Raw genomic sequence first — 16,584 nt, 5'->3', positions numbered from 1 at the left:
GGGGCTAGGGGGCCGGTGACTGCCTGGTGTTTTATTCACCTTAATGCATAGGATAGAACATTTACAACCCTTTTAAAGGTCTCAGTTACGCCAAACTAATGCATTGGTTTGTTCGGGGAAATGTAGGCATTTGGCATGTTGATGCAGCATAACACAGAATTTAAAACAACATGCTGTTGCGCATAGAGTTCAATGAAGTGTTAGTTTAATAAAATTTAAAAAACACACACACTATAATGCATTGTAACAACTCATTGCAGTATTCATGTACAAAGCGCACCAGTGCAGATGCATTTTGCACACTAATATGTACACTAGTGTGAACAGACCCTATTTGGTGCTGCAGTTGAAAGTGGAAAAAGAATGTTTACTAGCAAAAATGAATGTGCCATGTGTCTTTCTTGGTGCCTCTGTGCACAGTAAGCCTGTGTTTTTCTTGATATTTTCTCCATATATATCATGGTAAAAGGTCATTCTGTACTGTAATGCCCCGTACACATGGTCGGATTTTCTGACGGAAAATGTTCGATGGAGCTTTTTGTCGGAAATTCCGACCGTGTGTAGGCTCCATCGGACATTTTCCATCAGAATTTCCGTCACACAAAATTTGAGAGCTGGTTCTCAAATTTTCCATCAAAATCCGTTGTAAATTCCGATCGTGTGTACACATTTCTGATGCACAAAGTTCTACGCATGCTCCGAATCAAGCAGAAGAGACACACTGGCTATTAAACTTCATTTTTCTCGGCCCGTTGTAAGTGTTGTACGTCACCACGTTCTTGATGTTCGGAATGTCCGACAAGATTTGTGAGACCGTGTGTATGTAAGACAAGTTTGAGCCAACACACCGTCGAAAAAAAAACATGGATTTTGTTGTTGGAATGTGCGATCGTGTGTATGCGGCATTAGTCTACAGTCTACATCTACATCAGTCGCTTTTATGCTTTTAACCAATTCACTTCATTATTTAATGGACATTTTGCTCTGTTAATAAAGATTTGTATGCATTTCATACATATCCACATTTTTTAGCTTAATTTGTCTGTGTTGCCAACCAAAAGTCCTGTATTTTCCTTCTTGGAGGGTATGTTTTTTTTTTTTTTCTTTTCCCATTTTTTTAAACACCTCACTTAATAAAAGCTGTAATTAGTAGTGAAAAGTGCTATCATTATTTTTTCCAGTTAAATAAATGTACAGTGAAATGTTTATTCATTTTTAAAAGAAAGAATATTATCAAAATAAACTCAGGAGCATAACTAGAAATCACAAGACCCAATGTCAAAATTTTTGATACCCCCTTACAGTGGTGGTCAGAGGACCAAAGAATCTCCCATTACATTGGTGGTTAGTGAGCGTAATTACATCTGCCTGTGTTGTTCTAAGTAGAAGTAAAAGTGCAAGTTGGGGGGGGGGGGCATTTTTCTTGCCATTGATCACCACTTCCTGTGAGGAGGTATTCTTCTTCCCACTAACCACCAATGTAGGGAGGTTGGTGGTATGTGGGATGGAAAATGCCTCTTATGTATTGGTGGTTAGGGGTCTCAGGAAGATAGCTCCCTTTGTCACTAGTACCAGAGTCAGAAGACACCCCTTTTTGCAATGATATCAGTTAGTCTAAGAAAGATAGTTCTCTGCTAGTGATGGGCCAAACACCCCTGTGATGCATGCTGGGTCAGTAATGTCTCAAGGGGGCAGTGCCACAAGATGACATCACCAAGTGTCTCTGCCCCTTACTTATTTAAGAACCGTCAGATGGCAGAGCAGGCAGTTGGCAGTTAGCCTTAGTTGCAAGCGGAGCGTTTTTTTTTTGGGGGGGGGGTCCGACGGTGCGGAGGGCGTCGTGATGTACAATGGATCTACAATAGGGGACATTGTTTTTTTCATTTTTAATAAGGGACTTGTCAAAAATTGGCTCTTTATTTTTACATGACACAGTTTTTTACTACGTACCCCATACTCATTCACATAGGGGGAGCCGGGATCTATCAGGCTGCATGCTAGAATAAGGATCTGGTATGGATTTTGGAGGGAACCCCCACACCATTTTTTCTCTATTGCCGGCTAATTCTGCACTATTTTTTTTTTATGCAGCTGTCAGTGGGGAAGCCCACTGACAGCTGATGACTCATCCGTTGTTAAGGATGCGGTGGCCGGCTTCCTGGCCCAGCTCCTTAACAAGCTATTAACTGTGCGCTCACCGGGCTGCCGAGCGCACAGAAAATTTGGGTGTCGTGAACACACAAATGGGCGATGTTCGGGCTGAACTTATGTTTGGCCTAAACCTTTAGTCCATCCTTATTCTCTGCAAATCAACAATCATGATTAAAACACACACACATTAAAGCTCTAGTGATCAAACAGACTAAAATAGGCACAGCAGAATAAATACAGTACTCACCTGGGTCCACCTATGACTACTTCACTGGTTGGCATTAGTATCAAGTTACATTCTGCATAGTTTCAGTTGGTGGAATCCAGGTGAATACAGTATTTCCTCTGATCTTCATAGTGATCTTGTCCCTGACAGTTGTCTCCAGTGACAGAATTGTGACATGACCCCAGCACACATTTACTAAATACATATACACTAACAACCATAAACACACACACACACACACATACACACACACACACACACACATACACTTACACACATTAAACAAAAAACACTTACATAAAATAAATACACACAAACACACTAACACAATAAACATACTGTACAAAGTTTTAGGCAGGTGTGAAAAAATGCTGTCTAAAGCACCCCAGTTCCTATGTTTTTGTGCATGTTTTTGTGCATAGTTACTTCGCTTAGCTTTGTTTCCATGTCTTATTCGTGAAAACATAGGAACTGGGGTGTAGAAAAGATCTGGGGGGTGGGACGATGTGGATGTGCTTCCCATCTATTGCACCTCTGGGGATTCCTCACCCCCTCTGATGGCCCATTGTAAAAATGTTAGGGGGGGGATGTTTTGGACAGGTAACCCTCTCCACTTCATTGAGAGTTGAATGCATACATAATGTGTGTTACTTTGGCCAGCCCCTCCTTACTTACACTATTGGCAGCCCACTGGACAGGTGAGAAGTGTCATAATACAAAAATATAAATACACACTGTACAAATTGAAGCACTTTTTGACATTCTGCAATTACCTCTCAAGATAATAGGAGAACAAAACTTTAAACAGTACCATTTGAAAGTATTCGGGCAGGCCCTTGCACTACATGCTTTGGTGAATTCATCCATAAATATGACCACAAAAGAGGTAGGTATAGTGTGTATGGGTTTGGCAAAGTCAGCAGATAGAGGATTGGTATTGGTTGACTTTTGCGGTTAGGGGAGGGAGGGTTCAAAATGATTTTGGAACACCAAAAAAGAGCCTCTTGCACTCTGCATGAATTTAAAGACACAAATAACATTTGTACACCTTTTTGGGGGTGTTTAGGCTAAAGTACTACTATGTAGCTGACAAAATACATTGTTAAGCGACTAGGCTAGGTGTGTACGGGCCCAGGATAACATGCAGGTGAGGTTAGTGAAGGCAAATATGCATGAAGGACAAAAAAGGAAGTTTTTAAAAGCTTCCTGCATGCATGAGGACAAAGGAGACATTCACAGCATATTACAATCATGGTAATTAGGGAATGATGAATGAAATACAATACATTAGCAAACATTACATACATAGAATGTGATGTTAAAGGAGAAAACTTACCTTAATGTAATCCTTCTGCAGGACCTGAATGATGACAGAACAGGTCTCTGGTATAATGATCCCCAGAGCCTGGGGGGAGATGCCTGTCGAGAATTTGATGTCCTGGAGACTTCTCCCCATCGCCAAGTACTGCAACGTAGCAACTAGCCTCTGCTTGGGAGTGATGGCTTGCCGCATGCAGGTGTCCTGCCTGCTAATATAAGGGGACAGCAAAGCCAACAAGTGGTGAAAAACGGGGTCTGTCATCCAGAGATAATTCCTGAAATCATCAGGATTATTCTCATGGATCTCCCGCAACAAAGGCATATGAGAGAATTAGTCACACTGAAGCAACCAATTCTTCATCCATGAACTCCTCCCCACCCTGTTCAAGGACTGGGCTTGGGTCAAAGCAAGAACCCCAACACCAAGCCCCCACATAGCACGAACTCTACGATGAGTACGTAACTGCAACATGGCTTCAAAACGGTCGGCTGGTCAGAACGAACTAACAGAAAGCACTGAAAAACAGAAAGGCCTGAGAAGAGTGAGCTGAAATTCAGAAACGAGCGGACAAGAGCGCATTGAAAAAAAACCCTACTATAATAATAATAATACGCACTGACAAACAAATCTGAACTGACTACACGCACTGAAGAACAGATACAAACCCACAAGCACAAACTGAAGAGCAGTAATAATGATCTGAAAAGCACGAGGCTGAAAAGCGCGAATCGTCTCTCACCAAACTTCTACTAGCACAAGATTAGCAGAAGGAGCCCAAAGGGTGGCACACTTGGTATTGAACTTCCCTTTTCTAGTGCCGTCCGACATGTTGTACGTCACCATGTTCTTGATGTTTGGAATTTCCGTCCAACTTTGTGTGACCGTGTGTATGCAAGACAAGTTTCAGCCAACATCCGTCAGAAAAAATCCATGGATTTTGTTGTCGGAATGTGCGATTGTGAGTACGCGGCATTAGAGTTAAAAACACTTTGTTTGGTGTCAGTGCAATGACTTCCCAGTCTCTTGTATCACTTCCGGTCTGGACTTTTTGTACATAGGTAGAACAAAAAGAGAACTTTCCTGGTCTGCTTGTTTCACCATCTCCACACGGATTCCTAATGGGAGGGTCATTGTACTGACATCAAACAAAGTGTTTTTAACTGGGGTAGCGCAGAGGTATATTAAACACACACTCACACATGCTTATACACATGCACATAAACACACACATACATAGAAAGCATGCACACATATAGACAGGCTTAGGGCTCTTTCACACAGGATTTGAAAATAGGTGGTTGGATCACATTTTTAATGCTTCCCGAATGCCTATCAATGCCACTCAAAATTGTTACAATAGGGAGTGGATAGAGGTATTCACACTGCAGCGATAACATTGCTTTGCATTGTGGGGAGGTAAAAATAAGGCTGCAGAGTTTGACAGGCATTGACACTTTACAGCTGCTTCCATTCACTTCTATTGAAATGCACCACAACTGCAGGTTAAATGCACTGTAAACGTGCCTATGGCACTTACAGTGTGTTTATGGTGTGGTTGCAAAGTGTCCAAAGTGATTATTTTCCTTTTTAGCCTTGTAAAAAAAGAAAAAAAACACAAAGGGCATTTTGTGTTGCCTGACACAACATGAATGCCTGTACAACACATCCTAAATTCTCATTAATTCTGAAGATGTATTAATGTGCTTTTAGACTGCTTTAAAATTGAACGCAAGTGTGAAAGAGCCCTTATACCCACACACTGACAATACTATACATGTGGTACAATCAAACCTTTTAAAGTTGAAGCAGTGCCGGGCACAAGTTATTGTAGTTGTTTTCAACACTTTTAAACAGAATATAATAACAGAATTATATTTTAACTTTAATTTTGTTGTATATTTCCTTCAATAAATTTTTATTAATAGAAGTTCAGTTAGTACAAATGTAACAAACATTCCAGAAAGGAAGGTAAAAGGGAACAACAGGTACATGAAATTCCAGTAAAAAGCCTTGCATAAAATTTTCACATCAAACAACATATTATGTGATAAAAGTATCCATATCAAGAAGTACAACCAGACAAATCAAGTCCCATTAGAAAGATGGAGTTAGAACGATAACCCTGCAAGTTCTATCAACATAATAAGGTGGAGAGAACAAGTTGTTGAGACAATGAGATATATCTGAGAAAAATTGACAGAAAGCCCTTGGGCCTGAGGGGTTACCAGGGTTGGGAGAGGCATCCACATCCACCCGAAAGGGAACATGCTGTGGGTATGGGGCCTCACCCCCCCCCAAACCCCAGGTCCTAGGCAAATTCGCCCCAGAAGGGCTTACTCTGTAACTAAATACTAAGTTGGTAACTCGAAATCTTAATACTAAAACTATATATGGTCAAGTGACCATTCAAACACAGCGGGAGATGGGACTGCGTGGAGGGAGACTTAAGAAGTTCAGAAAACCTGGACCCCGAGGAGCCTAGGTAGCATAGAGGTAACTCCCTACACCGCTAAAATATGGTACTAGTAAAGTCTCAGGATAAACAAACATTTAGCGGAACTGGTATGGAGCAAAGAGAGAAGACGAAGGGAGAGTAGGGAGACAAAAAAGAGGAGGAAAAAGGGAGGGAGAAGATAGGAATATCTGGTAGAAAAGGGTATCCTTAGAGTCACTCAGAACGCAAGTCAGTCAGGGTAACTAACGCCAGGATATAAGGGTATGTGGCAGAATTTGGCCCAGGGCTCCCAGGTAAGTTCGAAGAGCCGTACTTTGTCTTGTATAATGCTGACTATCTTTTCCTGTGCCATAATCCAGGAAATTGTATGCTTCACTGCTGTGAAAAGGACCCTATGCTTTTTCCAGCAGGACGCTATTGTAATTTTTGTGCCTAGCAATATAAAAAAGATCAGTTTTTGGGTATATTTATCAACCTTATCCACCTTCAGATTCATCAGAGCAATCTCTGGAGTTTGAGGAATTGGAAAGGCTGTCACTTTGCGAATCACTGAGAAAACTTTGTTCCATAAACTCCTAAGTCGTGGGCAGGACCACCATATATGGCACATTGTGCCTATATGGTTACACATTCGGAAACACAGCGGGAAAGCATCTGGGTATATCTTCGCAAGAAGAGAGGGGATCTTGTACCCCCGGGTTAGTATCTTAAGGCTAGCTTCAATCAGAGAGATAATTAAAATTTCTTTGAAGGAGCGTTGAAAGCAGGAGAAGGATTTATCCCGTTCCCAGGAAATATCGAGGTCCTTTTCCCAGGATATGGCATAGGGAGGTTTGGACACCACTGAAGCTAGAGAGGCATAAATGATGGAGATCACCCCTCTCTGATCCGTGGCACTTGCACACCATGATTCATAATTAGTGACCTTGGGAGGGTCTGGTTTATTTGGCCAGATGGACTTAAGGAAATGTTGTATTTGTATGAATCGGAAACGTTCAGCGGGAGGCATCTCAAGCTTACTGGTGCAAAATGCAAGAGTTAAGGGACCTGTAGATGTGAAGTAATTTCCTATTCTAAGTAAGCCTTTATTCAGCCACCAGATGAATGCTAGGATGTTCATTCCCGGCGGGAAGTCAGGATTATGAAATATATGTGTCAGAGGCTTAAGGGCAGAGATCAGGGAGAGATTTCTATGTAATCGGTCACACAGAGCCAACGAGTGGGAGAGTGCGGGGGCTAAAATGGGCGGCCTCAGCTTAGTAGGAGACCAAATCAGAAAGTCAATAGTGTGGAGAGGAACTGCTTGGCGTTCTATTGATACCCAGTCTGGTTTTGGGCCCTTTGAATACACAATGGACATCTGAGCTAACTGAGCGACCTGGTAGTACCACCATATGTTGGGTAAGGCTAAACCCCCATGCGACTTAAGCCTGAATTGGATGCTGTTCGAGCAACGACTGCCCTTCGATCCCCAAATGAATTGTACAATTTTGGATTGGAGCGTCTGTATTTGAGATTTCTGGATAGGGATGGGTAAGGACCTAAATAAGTAAAGTATGCGGGGTAGGAGGGTCATTTTGACTGCGTGAATACGGCCTAGCCAGGAGAGGTTATGCTTATCCCAAATAGAGAGGTCTGAGGCCAACTTACGGAAGATGGCCGGGTAATTAGATGAGTAGAGGGAGGCTATACTAGCGGAGAGATTAACCCCTAAGTAAGGAAGAGAGGACGATTTCCAGGAAAACGGGAAATGGTTTTGTAAGCTACTTAGAATATTGGGGGGAACCCTTATATTTAAGGCTGATGATTTGGAGACATTAACTCGAAGGCCGGAAATTTCACCAAATTTGTCAAGAAGGGAGAAAATGTTAGGGGTGGATATCAGAGGGGAAGTAACAAAAAGCAGCAAATCGTCAGCAAAGAGAGCGCATTTATGCTCTTGTTTACCACAGACCACCCCCTTAATATCAGGGTGATTTCTAATAGCAATAGCCAGGGACTCCATCGCTATAGCGAAAAGGAGGGGGGACAGAGGACATCCCTGTCTGGTACCCTTTTCTATAGCCAGGGGTACGGAGTAGTAGCCCTGCAGTCTGACCTGTGCACTTGGGCCAGAATACAGGGCTCGTAATGTGCCCAATAAATGTGGGCAAAAACCCCATCGCTCCAAAACACTGAATAGATATGGCCAGGTTACAGTATCGAAAGCTTTTTGTAGGTCAATTAATAACAAGTATCCTTTTTGTTGGGGTCCACCATCCCATTGGGAGTTGAGGAGGGAGATGATGTCAGCTGCCCTTCTAATCTGATCCGGTCCTTGTCTCCCAGGGATAAAGCCCACCTGGTCCTTATGAATGTAAAGAGCTATGCAAGACGCTAGCCTGTTGGATAGAACTTTTGTTAGAATTTTTAGGTCGTTATTGATTAAGGAGATAGGACGGTAATTGGAGACCAAAGAGGTATCTTTACCAGGTTTTGGAATGACCGATATGAAAGCAAGGTTTAGGGCTTTATCCAGGGGAGAACCAGACCGGAGAGAGTTGAAGAACCTGACCAAATACGGGGCTAGTATAGGGCCGAATTTCTTATAATACCCAACGGAAAAACCATCTGGGCCCGGGGCAGAGTTTTGTTTGAGCTGTTTAATCACCCCTAGAATTTCCGATTCCGAAAATCGGTTTATCTAGAAGCTCCGAATGTTCAGAGGATAATTTTGGAAGAGGGATATTGTTCAGGAAGTCTGATATGGGGGGTGAGGCACTGAAAGCTCTTTTTTATATAGCGAAGTATAGAAGACATGGAATGTTTCCATGATGCAGCTTGGGTTTTGAGAGAGTTCGAATTTTGGGGAAGGTGAAGGATCGAGGTCATGGAGAGACTTTGGCTGCTAGCTTAGCTCCTATTTTATCTGTCTGATAGTAGAAATGTGCCCCTGACCATCGAAGGTGCTTCTCAGCTTCGGTGGTGAGTGCTAAGTTTAGGGATGTCCGTGTCGATTCCAGGGCTTCCAGAGACTCCCTGGTAGGGTTCCTTTTATGAGCCCTGCTCAGAGAATGGAATTTTAACTGGAGGTTGTTGATGTCTGCTGTACGTTCTTTTTTAAGGCGGGAGGTGATTTGGATGATCTTTCCTCTGAGTACTGCTTTGTGGGCTGCCCACAAAGTTTCCGAGGAGACCTCCCCAGTGTTGTTTAGTCAGAAGTATTCTCGTATTTCCTGTGCTAGGATCGTGACCTCCCCAGTGTTGTTTAGTCGGAAGTATTCTCCTATTTCCTGTGCTAGGATTGTGCATTGGACTTGATCGCTTAAAAGCCCTTCATTAAGGCTGCCATATGAACTGTTTACCAGGGTTGTGAGAATGTTGCATATATAAAAGGACTATGGAGTGATCTGAGATGGTGGTGTCCCTAATGACCGCTTTAGTGGCCGAGGGGATGTTGCGGGATTGAATAAAGATGTGATCAATTCTGGTGTGGAGATGATGTGGGGCCAAATAGTGTGTGTAATCTTTGGATCTGGGATTCATTTCTCTCCAGATGTCCACGAGGCCAAGGGAACAGTGTGGCAGCTATTTCAGTATTCTGTTTTGGAGGTTTCCAAAGACCGAGAGGGGCCTGGCCCCGATTTGTCCAGTGAGAGATCAAAGGGGAGATTTGTGTCTCCGCCCATGATTATTTTCCCCTCCAGTTGCGGGCCTAGCATGGACATCATAGCGGTGAAAAAGGAAGCCTGACCCTTGTTTGGAGCGTAATAAGATATGAAGGAGTACTGGTCTCCCTCTAAAGAACCTTTTACTAAGATAAACCTGCCTGCTTGGTCCTTAATGACATCAGAGGGGGAAAACTTAAGGTGTTTTGCAAAGCAGATGGCTACCCCCTTAGTTTGTTGTCTGCTTTGGAGAGAAAAAACTGGGGATAGTTCTCATGTAAGAAGGAGGGGCTGTAAGAGGACGGGAAATGTGTTTCTTGTAGTAGGAGGATTGCAATTTTTTGCGATTTGTAGTGATTGAATAATTTACGTCTCTTAACTGGGGAGTTCATCCCTTGCACATTATGCATAGCAATACAGAGGGGCGGAGGGGGGATGAGTGTGTCAGAGTGCATGGATCAGAGGGGGGGGATAAACGCATCATATGAAAAGTGCTTACCTGAACCATCAAAATTTGGTTATGTGTCCAAACCCCCGAAGCCAGATAGTTTTGGAGCCTAGGCCGTAGACGTGTTGCTGGGCGTCTGAGTGACCCTAAGGAGAGGTGGGAGAGGGGAAGAAAAGAGGAGGAGAAGGCCGTACCTGAGAAGAAGAAACAGGACATATCAAGAACAATGTAAAAAATGACAAGACAGGCATTCATCATGTAGCTTAAGAGTAACCTAAGTTCCCTTGCAGGAGGAGAGGGCATCATGCCACCCTCCGCAAGTTTTTTCCCAAGGATCAAAACCCCTAACATGGGGGTTGTAAAGTAGTCTCATAGTCTCCGAGTGGGGGAAAAAGTACCACTCCGAGACAGGTGGAGGCGAAGTGCAGCCGCTCCAGCCATGCCGCCAAAAATAAAACCGACTACTAAAATTTTGGAGGAGGAAAGGTGGAGAAAATGACCATTCAAAGAAAAAAGAGGGAGGGGGAGAAGAGAAAAAATTAAAGAGTTTGATGAAGATATGAGGCAAAACGATAGCGTCACATCATCCGGTGTTGGTCAGGCCCAAACCCTGCCAGAAGGGTAAGGGGGACGTGGAGAGTCAGTGTCCCACTGCTAGGTGAGTGCGTCAAAGAAAGGGAAAACAATGTTGATTGCAGACGTCTCATTAAGGTGGGCGACCATCTTTAGATCTCTTAGCTTGTTGCTTGTGCCATAAGGGTTGGATGGGGCTCGTTGGAGGAGGTCTTTTCGCTGAGTTTGGGTTTTGGGATCCAGAGCAGAAACAGATGTTGGAGAGTGGGAGATAAGGCCCAGTTGTATCAACAGACGTTCCCCATCTCCAAAGTTCGTAAAGCTGTATGATTTGTAAGCAAAATTGAGGCGGAAAGGAAACGACCATCTGTAAGTGATCGAATTTTGAGACAGGATGAGCAGGAGGGGTTTTAAGGATCTTCGTCGTTGTATGGTGAAGGGGGAGAGATCAGCAAAAATTTGGATGGAGAGGTTTTCAGTTTCCCTGGCTTTATGCATGACCTCCTCTTTAACTCTGTAGAAGTGAGGTTTCACCACTATGACTCTGGGCAGGCCATCTTGGCGGGGAGGTTGGAGGGCCCTGTGTGCTCGATCTAGCTCCAGTCTATAATCTGGTATGTCAGGAATCAGATTTTTAATGAAAGAGCGAACGATTTTTTCGGTGTCTTTGAACGATTCAGGAAGGCCTCTTAGTCTGAAATTATACCTGCGTGATCTATTTTCGAGATAGTCAAGCTTCGAGTACGTCATATCTAGCTGTTCATGTAAATCATGGATCCTGTCAGTATTCTGATTAACCATGGCAACTGTTTGATCGATCTTAGCTTCGATCGCTTTGATTCTCGCTCCCAGATGCTGCAGGTCAGCCTGTATGGTAGATGTGATTTGTGAGGCAGTGTGAGCAAGTCCCCTTGAAAGCATATTTGAGAAAGTTTCCATTAAAGAGGAAAAGTCTGTAGGAATGGGGGCTGGGGAGCCGCTCTGAGCTCCTGGGGGGGCCGGGATGTAATTACAGTCATCCATCGGTGTGAGGGGGGTCCATCCATGAGCCCACAGTTCAAGGATTCTGAGGTGGAGGGAGAAAATAGCCCATCCTGAGGAGTACTCACTGTTTAGAGCTGCTTCCCTGCGTTGCATGAGGGCAGAGGAGGAAAGTCTTCCAAGGATTACTCTGGATGTTGTGCTAGGCCTCGAGCCGCACTGGCGGCCGCCATTTTTGCTGGGGCCGCGATCGGAGGGCCGGAGACAAGAAGTCGGGATAAATCCCGTCTGACAGAGCCCCCGGTCATGCGGGGGGGTCCCTCAGGTCCTCAGGGAAAGTCATGGGGGTCCGGTCGGCTGTTTGCTCCGTTAATGATAGCTGCGGCAGCTAATAGAGACTGGAGCGGAGCGGAGCTCTTAGAACATGCGACCGCTCATGGAGCCACCGCGCATGCGCCTCCTTTTGTTGTATATTTATATTTTTGCTTCTGATGACTATCACAAAAAACTTTTAAGAAGCAATCAAGATAAATCTGGCTCCTACACAATTTGTACATTGTGCCATAAACAATGTATTGAGTTCTAGGCTAGTTATTGTCAGCAGTGGAGGTTGGACAAATACCCCTCCTGATCCCAAATGAGCCCCTCTGTGCCTTCACTTTGTTTGCTGTGGCTGTAACTCTGACACCGGAGATGGTTTAAGATGATGTTCTAAAGCCGAAAGTTTATATTCTTTGCTACTTGTTTAAACTGTACAGTGTGTCTTGCCACATATATCGGCATTTGTTCCCTATACATATTTTTATACTAATCAGTTGAAGACCATTCTAAAACTATATTTTATTGCTCAGTGCCATTTTATCCGGTCTCAAGCAGCCTTGAAATGTTGTCAGTGTCTGCTTGATGATTACTTCAGGCAAAAGTTAAACATACAGACTGTTATGGGAGTGGATTCTTGCACAGGTCATGGTTAAGGAGCAACGGACTGTTTCTTTCCAAGTGCAACATATGCTCAAGGCACATAACTACAGGGGTAATGTGGTCAAGTATACTATATCTCTCCTTAAGTATTCCCTCAGGAGGAAAACAGAAATTTTACATATGTTACAACTAATAGCATGTGGCAGATCTTTGACATTCACATTCAGAAACAAAAACATGAAAGGAAACTATGGCTTTTTGTATGAAATATTTCCTTATTACACAAGTAACCTCTGCTGTAATATGCTGAAAAATCATTTTGACTTGATTCTTTTATGTTATTGTATATCTGACTTTAGTCAATCATGGCTAATTCCTGCCCCACACTATAAAAGTATTCTTTCAATGGCAGCCATTTTTAGTGCGATTTCAGCGTGGAGAGAGATAGAACAGGGCTCTGTTCAGTGATGTTAGTTAGTGTGCTATACGGTGCTATTTTGCTTCAATTGTCAGTGTAGAATATTAGTTTAGTGCCAGTCTAGGGATAGTGTGAGTGTAGTGAGGACAGGCTATTATTCAGCTTTGCCTAGAGTGCAGCTAGTGTAGGGACAGCTCAGATAGTTTCACTGTAGTGTAGTGAGACTGTGTCATTCATACATACATTAGTGTAGAGTAGGGACAGCTCATATAGTTTCAGTGTAGTGTAGTGCGACCGTGTCAGTAATCTTGACATTAGTGTATAGCTAGAGTAGGGACAGTTCAGATAGTGTCATTGTAGTGATGGTTGAACACCGTCTATTTGATTATGCTTTGATTTGAATTACTGCCAGTTTAACGCCATTTACTTCTGTGTGCGTTACTGCCAGTTTAACACCATTTATTTCTGTGAGCGTTACTGCTAGTTTAACGCCATATCGTTCTGTGTGCATTACTGCCAGTTTAACGCCATATAGTTTTGCTTGCATTACTGCCAGTTTAACGCCATATAGTTCTGTGAGCGTTGCTTCCAGTTTATTGCCATATCGTTTTGTGTGCGTTACTGCCAGTTTAACTCCATATAGTTTTCTAAGTGTTACTGCCAGTTTAATGCCATATAGTTCTGTGTGTGTTATTGTCAGTTTAACGCCATATCATTTTGTGTGTGTTACTGCCAGTTTAACGCCATATAGTTTTGCGTGCATTACTGACAGTTTAACGCTATATAGTTTTGCGTGCATTAATGACAGTTTAACGCCATATCGTTTTGTGTACGTTACTTCCAGTTTAACGCTATATAGTTCTGTGTGCGTTACTGCCAGTTTAACGCCATATAGTTTTGTGTACATTACTGCCAGTTTAACGCTATATAGTTCTGTGCATTACTGGACGTTTGGTGCAATATATTGTAGTATATTATAGTGTATCCGTGGAGTGTGTCTGTGTAGTATGAGCACTCAAATTAAAGTGCACTAAACACCTTTTTACATTGATTAAAGTGCATCTACGTACAGATTTCAACTTCTTCTTTACATTTGCTTATAAGCACCGCCCCCTCCCTCCCAATAATGTCTGGGAGGACAACAAGGAGAGGCAGATGTCCCCTTGGCACTGTAAGGGGGCCAGCAACAAATGTGTCCACAGGCAAAGGTGGACGTGGTGGTCAGTCCCCACGCAGGGCATCATTTTCTCTGTTTAGTGAGTTTGTCCGTGCTATCCAGCCACAGCATGCAGAGGAGGTGGTTGACTGGCTTACTAAACCTTCCTCATCCTCCTCATGCTCTGTCATGCAAGCAGAGACAAGTGTGCAGTCCCCTGCAGTTGCCAGAGTGGATAAACCTGCCTTCTTGAGGTCACTGATGCGACTTGGGTGTCAGAGCAGAGGAGGAAACTGAAGGTGAGGCAGCACAACCCCAAGAAGGCCAACATCAAGAAAGAGTAGAGAGCAGCCACCCTATTCCATCACATTATGCAGCTGTTATCTCCCGGCCCACTCCCCAAAGCTCAGCTGCCTTGGCCTTTTTCAGCACATCTGCAGCAGATCGCACTTTTGCTATCTGCAAACTGTGATCAGGCACATCAAATGTGGCACAAACACTAACCATTTGGGTACCACATGCTTAACAGGGCATTTAATGTCCAACCACTCAGCCCGTTGGCAAGAGCACATAAAAGCCACACAAAAGGGGCACAAATCTGTCTCTCCTCATCCTCCTCCTCCTTACCCACTTCAGTCTGCCCCAGTGATACGGATTAATTACCTTTCAGCAGCCTCCACTGATAGGGATGATGGTATAGCATAAGGTGTCCCAGGTCCTAGCAGCACATCTGCCAGCAGCACACCACCAGCTGTAAACTGTAGCTGGCAAATTTCTCTGTCCCATCTGCTGCAGTATGAAATAAAATACAGTCCCTGCCACCCACATGCCCCACGTCTGAATGCAGGCTTGTCAAAGCTGTTAGCTCTCCAATTTCTGCCTTTCAGCCTGGTGGATTCTGCCACCTTCCGTAAATTCGCACAATGTGCTGTACCACAATGGCAGGTTCCCAGTTGCTACTGCTATTCAAGTAAGACCATTCCATCCCTCTACCATCACATGGAAGGGAATGTCCTGGAATTGTTGGGCAAGGCAGTCAGCCGTAAAATCCACCTTACTGCTGTTCCAGCAAGCATGGGCAGGGACGATATATTTAGTTAACAGCACACTGGGTAACGTTACTTGCAACTTTGAAAGGATGCAGGACAGGGCTTGGTGCTGCAGCTTGTTGTGCCCCCACGTCTCCTTACAGCTGGTGGTGATAATGCCAGACCTGTGAGCTCTACCCGCTTCTCCTCCTCCAACACCTCCATGCCCCCTCTGCAGAATTGTCCTATGAACATCAGGTACCCCCTAAGCGTTCAAATGGCTATTCCCAGAGTCAGGCTAAAAGGTGCCATGCAGTGCTTCAGCTGGTGTGTTTAGGGGACAGGAACCCCACCGGAGCAGAGATTGTTGCAGATCTGCAGGGACAGGCCCAGAGGTGGTTCACACCATGCCAGCTGGAGCCAGGAATGGTCGTGTCTGATAATGGCCCAAACCTCTTGTCCGCCCTTAGACAGGGAAAGTTGACACATGTGCCATGTCCTCAATTTGGTTGTGCAGCATTTTCTAAGTATGTACCCAGGGTTGCAAGATGTACTTAAGCAGGCCAGAAGAGTCTGTAGCCATTTCAGGCGGTCATACAAAGCCAGTGCTTGGTTGGCTGAAATTCAGTGGGAATTCCACCTGCCTGTAAACCGCCTGATTTGTGACATGCCCACCAGGTGGAACTCAACTTTGGGAATGCTGCAGCGGCTATACATGCAGCAGACGGCCGTCAATGAGTACCTGTGCCAGTATGGCATGATGACAGGCTCAGGCCACCTCAGCTTTTTTCCCTACACCAATGGTTGATCATTAAGGATGCATGCACTGTATTGTCACCATTTGAGGAGGCCACAAGGATGGTGAGCAGTGACAGTGCATGCATCAGTGACACAATCCCTGTTGTGTTCCTGCTGAAGCAGACTCTGTGTGGCATTATGAACAGGGCACTAGAGGCAGAGCAGCAGGAGGAAAAGGAGGAATTCCTTTCCTCTCAAGGCCCCCTTTATCCAGACATCATTCATATATCACAGAACACACAGGAGAAGAGAGGGGAGGAGGATGAGGAGGAGGATTTTGGCACTTTCATAGGCTTCGAATAGGCTTCATAGGCTTTCCAGCCCCAGGACCCTTGGGAGTAGTACGTGGCTGATAGGAGGAAGTTCCAGATGCTGTCATCCTGAGTGACCCCAAGGTGTCTGATTCTCAAGCCTCTGCAAAGTTGAGGTGCATGGGCAACCTCATGCTTCAAAGCCTGTGA

General features: G+C 44.2%; 1 protein-coding gene across 12 annotated transcripts in view; it reads left to right on the top strand.

The window, feature by feature from the left end:
* The window catches only part of CDH12 (cadherin 12), a 1,995,427-nt gene that overhangs the window by 1,300,123 nt on the left and 678,720 nt on the right, over positions 1-16,584 (top strand). The window lies entirely within an intron of this gene.

Source organism: Aquarana catesbeiana, linkage group LG05 (genome assembly GCF_042186555.1).
Source record: "Aquarana catesbeiana isolate 2022-GZ linkage group LG05, ASM4218655v1, whole genome shotgun sequence".
Classification (NCBI taxonomy): Eukaryota; Metazoa; Chordata; class Amphibia; order Anura; family Ranidae; genus Aquarana; species Aquarana catesbeiana.
This window is presented reverse-complemented; position numbering and strand designations above follow the sequence as displayed.